We start from the raw sequence: 6,000 nt of genomic DNA on the forward strand, positions 1-6,000 counted from the left end.
TTGGTAAAAATTACCAGCATTAAATATAATATATAAATAAGGAGTTGACTCCTTGCCTAGAATCATTTCTTCCCTCCGAGATTCATAAGTAACCTTTTATTTTTACAAAGCATGCATACAATTTCCACAATATAGTCAGGGACCTGAGGTGTAACTTGCTAAGTGAACCCCAAGGTTATTTTATCTTGCAAAAGAAACCTAAACCAAACTAAGGGCCTTACAGTTTATGGTTAGACTGAATCAAAATCTATAACCTCAGTTTTTCCAAAAACAGCTTCTGACTGCAAAAGCAAGTCATGCAGTTGTTAGGTATGAAATAGCACTGATCAGGAAATGCATATGCATCTCTGCAGACTGTATTTCCTTCAGAAGAGACTTTTCTACTTTTAATATAAATTAAGCCATAACAGTTTCATGCTGTGGAAAGAGGGTGAAAAGGTTCATTTTAAGAGATAATATAATATGAACTTTCACATTTACTGTGAAATGTCTAACTTTGCCAGTGCTTCAGCAAGTTGTTTTTTTGTTGTTTTTTCTTTTGGAGGGGGGTGTTGATGAGGAGGGATAGTATTGGTTTTAGGGGTTTTAAATCTGTGAAATTTGAAAAGAGGACAGTTGTTGGCTATGTATTTACTAGTTTTGTAGTAATGTTTTGCTAGCCTGACTGACTTTCCTTACTGACTTTTATGCCCACAGTCCAAGGTGACTGTGTCTCCTTCTTGTTTGGGGGTCTGCGGGGTAGTGTCGTCTGTTTGTGTAGGCAGTCAGTGTGTGTGCACACGTGTGTTCTTTCAGCACAGAAGCCCACCGTGTGACCGTGGAGCGGGGTGTGGCTGGGAAGTGGGATGCTGAAGCTTGAAGAGCAATTTTTTTCGATTCGTAACAGTATTTCCCATCTTTTGCCTGCAGGCAGGGAAAGTGTACAGTATTTATTTTGTTTCTGTTTTATTTTAAATTTGTAAGTCTTTAAGTAGCTTACATTGATTATTATAGGGGAGGACAAGTGACTTGTTTAAAGTTGTATTTGGTATTCTTTCCAATTTCTGTATTTTAAAATATTGAAATTAAAAATGTATTACTTCTGTTTTGATTTTTTTTGCACTGTGTGTTTTTTGCTCATTTTGTTTGAAAGTATAAATGTTGAAAGTTGTATAAAATGTGTCTTTGAAAGAAAAAGAATCTGAATTCTATATCCAATCCTGAGTTTGTTCCCTTTTTCTGCTTATTGAATCATGGGAAATTATTTAAGAATGTGAAAAACTGTGTTGCGCTTTTGCTCCTTACTACTTCTGATGAAGACTTAAATGTGAAAAGTAATATGTCTTCTTTTGTGAGCCATATTCCTGGAGAAGAGCGATTGCTGACAGAGAGGGAAGAGTATGGAAAAGCAGTTGACAAGGTGAGGCTGAGATGTAGAAATGAGCGTGGTGCTTAGTGATGAACACTCCAGAGTACTCCCTGCCCCGCACCTGGGCATCCCAGAAGTATTACTAACCACCTGCAGTGCACCAGGCACTGTTCTAGTGCTCGTGCCACAGGAGTGAGCAGAACTAAGTGCCATGCCTCGAGGAGCTTGTGCGACATGGACAAGGGAAGGGGGAGCAGCGCCAGGTGGCCTGGCTGGCTGGCGCAGATAGGAGCGTCGGTGCCAGTTCCGTGAGGAAGGTGCGCTCAGTTTTAGACCGGGGTCTGAGAGATGGGTCAGGGATGATATGGGTGAGGAAAAGATCTGGCCTTGGAGGGACAAGAGAGAGCCGTGGACCAAGGAGGAAGGAGCCCTGCAGGCACTACTTCCAGGGCAGAAGAGAAGCCTGGGAAGGAGACTGGGAGTGGGCAGAGTCCATGCATGAGGAGGACCTGAGTGCAGAGTCATGGAAACCAGGCGACCCACCATGAAGGACCAAAGGCCACGCTCTCCCTTCCCCGAGTATCTGCAAAAGAATAGGGGTGCCAGGGCACACATGCCTAAACACACCGGACAACTGCTACAGCTGCTATGTTGGTATCCCCAAAAGCTGTTTGCACCTCCTCTGTCTTCTGACTGGCCTGCTTTCGTACAGCTGATTGAAACCTAAACCTGAGCAAATCTTTTGTAAAAATCCGTACGTATACTATTTGTAAATCCGTGGGATCTTTACCTTTCCTAAAGCTCATCTGTTACAATGAAATAATGATCAGGACTCACTCTCCTTAGACTTTTAGCCTGATTTCTGTGTTTCCACCAAGCAGTGAGACAGTACGAAATACATCATTGTGGGACGTTGGTGATAAACACCAATTACTTTAGGAAGAATCAAGTGCTATGCTAGAGACAGGGTTTGAAACAGAAGCCCTCATTATCTTTATTTCATTCCATTTGAGTACTTACTGTGTACAAGGAATATTTTTATTTCTTCCTCACAATAACCGAGTGAGGCAGGTATTATATTCCCTCTTCTACAAACAAAACCAAGGCTCAGAGAACATACATAGTGTTTCTAGGTTCACACTAATAAAAATTGAGATTTTAATCAAGAGTCTGTGAAATACCTCTAAAGGCTATTTCTTCTGATTTGTTTTTATCCAGTTATTTTTAATTATATACTTCTAATTATTAAGAAGGCATAGGTGGTCCTTATGAATGGTTTGTGTTCAAAAAGTCTCTTTTTAGGCACCACCCATTTGGGATTTAAAATATAATTTCTTATAGAAGTTTTCTGTCACTCAGCTAACTTTTGAGTCTACTTTCCCTGGAGCTGGGCACACTGAAAAAACCCTGGTCATCTTCTAGAATTGAGCTCACCACCTTCTAGCGAAGAACATAGGCGATAAATAAGTCACATTTGAGAAACGCTGTTACAATATTAATACATGAACCAAATATGGATTCCCAAAGCCTTAGAACTGGTGTGTGAGTAGAGGCCATGCCCAGGGCTCCCCGTCCACTGGACCTGGCTGTGGCCCCTATGGGCCAGCACAGCGGCTTCCTTTGCTACCTCGCCACAGCCAGGGTGCTCCCTCCTTTCCTGCCCTCCCACATGGAAGCTGCATCCTGCCACCATCTTCTGCCCCTCTGCTCTGTTGATGGGTCGGCCAAGATAAGGAAGGAGAGAAAAAAGTTTTGCTTTGCCCACCATCTCTGGTACTGAGGCACCGCCTTCCAGAGCCTTGCAAAAACACTACCATCCACATCCTCATCTTCATCTACTTCTGGGCTCCCCATTCTCCCCTTTCCTTGTCCAGGTTCTTCCCAGCTTCTGTCCCCAATACACCTTTATGCTTTTTTAAGTGCTAGTTCTGAAATTTTGTAAATTCAAATTCCTTCTTTTTAATTTTTAAAATTTATTTTAGAGACAGGGTCTTGCTATGTTACCCGGGTTGGTCTCAAACTCCTGGCCTCAGGAGATCCTTCTGCTCAGCCTCCTGAGTAGCTGGGATTACAGGTGCAAGCCACCATGACCTGGTGTAAATTCATGGTCCTTCTGTGCCAGAGTGGGGAAAGAAAAAAAGAAAATTAAGGCTCTACAAGTGGAAAGTAATTTCTGTAAATTCCCTGTCTTTGTTTTCTTTTTGTTTGTTTTTTTTTAGACAGAGTGTCACTCTGTTGCCCCAGCTAGAGTGCTGTGGCATCAGCTCACAGCAACCTCAAACTCCTGGGCTCAAGCAATCCTACTGCCTCAGCCTCCCAAGAAGCTGGGACTACAGGCATGTGCCACCATGCCCGGCTAATTTTTCTATATATTTTTAGTTGTCCAGCTAATTTCTTCCTATTTTTTTAGTAGAGATGGGGTCTCGCTCTTGCTCAAGCTGGTCTCAAACTCCTGAGCTCAAACTATCCGCCTGTCTCAGCCTCCCAGAATGCTAGGATTACAGGCGTGAGCCACCGCGCCCGGCCCCTATTTTGGTTTTTTAAGGCAAATATAACCTGTCACAAAAGATTTGCAATAACAGAAATAGTATTTGGCCCTCTCCTACGCTCTTATTCTAGAAGCTATCCTGCCATTTCTGGGTGCCCTGGAGGAGTCTTGCACACTGTATATCACATCACCATCCTCTCACCTGTCACATGGGACACACCGTTTGACTCCACTGACCTGCTTAGTAAGACCTCCAATTTCTGTTTTCCCATCCATCCCCCAATCTTTGCAAATCCTTTGGACCAGCCCAGCCCTGTTCTCTTCTCTGCACCCTTTCCACATCCCACAAGGCTCCAGACCTGCTTCTGCCAGGGGAGGGAGGCAGGGTGTGGTTGGCCAAGTTCATCCACGTCTGTGGAGTCTGAGGCCAGGAACTGTGCTCTGACACTGTACTTGGAGTTATCCTGAGCCTCTTGGGTCTTCTTACATGCAAGTTACTGTTCGATTCCTCTTTCCTCATTCTCTGCTGCGCATTGAGGGTGAGGAGAGGGCAAGCAGGACTTGCATTTGTGGTTATTGCTTTTGATCTTGAGAGTGTCTTCATTCTAGCCTGTTAGACTCCATAGTGTGCAAGGGCTAAGAGCACAGACTGAAGCCATAGTTAAATGGGCTAAATCCTGGCTCTGCCATTTACTAACTGGTCTTGAACAAGTTATATAACCGTGCTTGCCTACCTCACTAGGTTGCTGGGGGATCAAATAAATGAAAACATACGGAGCACTTAGGACAGCAGCTGGCACAAGGAGACGCTGTTAGCCATCAGAACAATCTCTGATTGTAAGTCTGTGATGCTGAATAGAATGCCATCTAAGTTTGACCGGTTGCCAACTAATGTACTTATCCAAGTTACTACCACAAGTGTGAACAAGATTAGGCTAAAGGCAGGGCATACACAAGAGAGAAAAGGAGGCAGCTCTTTAAGAGGACGGAATCCTACCAGAGAACAAAGCCAGAGCCCAAACATAAGCCCTGGGAATGTGCAGAGATCCTGGGTTGTGGGCTGGGGAACTTGAGATATATGTAAGTTTTGGGAATAATGCACACCGGGTTGTTAACAGTGGCTGGTTATCCTGGGTGGGGGCGGGCGGATGGGAATAGGATAGGGGGAGATCACTGAGGTTTGGGAATTTGGCACTTGAGGTTTTTGTTTTTGTTTTTGTGTAATTAAAAAAGACAAGCGTGTTCTACCGTGGGTATGTGTTAGCTAATACACCATCACACCTGTTCACAGCCCGGGAGAGGTCGCCCTCCGGCTCCTGGTGTGCTGCGCTGGTGGCCTAGCAGGATGGGGTCGCTGGGGGCTGCTGGGTGGGACCCAGTAAACCCGGGGGAGCTTTGCTCTGCTGCGCTCCCACCTCCCCCGCCTCTCCACTTTGTGCTTCTGTTCCTGCACTTCCCACTCCATTGTTCACTTTTCCATGTTTCATCTGTCTTTCCTACTAGCCTGGCGTTAAGGCTAGGACTCTGTGGTATTCTGTCATCAGCACCTCCCTCATTTCACCTCACTGAAAATAACATTCAGTAAACACGCGAACAAACATGGATGTTCCACATCATGAGCTCTCCCTCTGTCTCTCTCGCCCTCCCCTCCCCGTCTCTCTGCGGCAGTGCGATGGGGTGGGAGGTGGGTGGAAGAGGGTAAAAGAGAAATGCGGAACAGTGGAAAAAGAACCCTTTACAATTGTAGGATTCTGTTTCTGTCAACTTCTAAGAACTGTGGAAACTCGCCAAAATGGTGTTACAAAGAATGGATGTTTCAAGTTTCTTTATAGTAAGAAAAAGAAGCAGATTTTCCTTTAATGAGATAAACTGTGTGAACGGACTGGATTAAATATTAATATGTATACATACACACTTAAAAACTAAAACTTAAAATTTTATTTTAATTGCTTTGTAAACTTTGGTGTGTATACAGTTGTGCCTCAATTTGAAAATATAAAATAATGGTTAATGCATAAAACTATGAAACAGATTAATTAAGTGGTACCTAATTATGAAAGGATTTTTCTCCACCTAAAGATGCCCCAGAACAGCATTTAAGAGCGTATGAAGGCCGGGCGCGGTGGCTCATGCCTGTGATCCTAGCACTCTGGGAGGCCGAGGT

Source organism: Propithecus coquereli, unplaced genomic scaffold, assembly GCF_000956105.1.
Source record: "Propithecus coquereli isolate 6110/MARCELLA unplaced genomic scaffold, Pcoq_1.0 Scaffold302, whole genome shotgun sequence".
Lineage (NCBI taxonomy): Eukaryota > Metazoa > Chordata > Mammalia > Primates > Indriidae > Propithecus > Propithecus coquereli.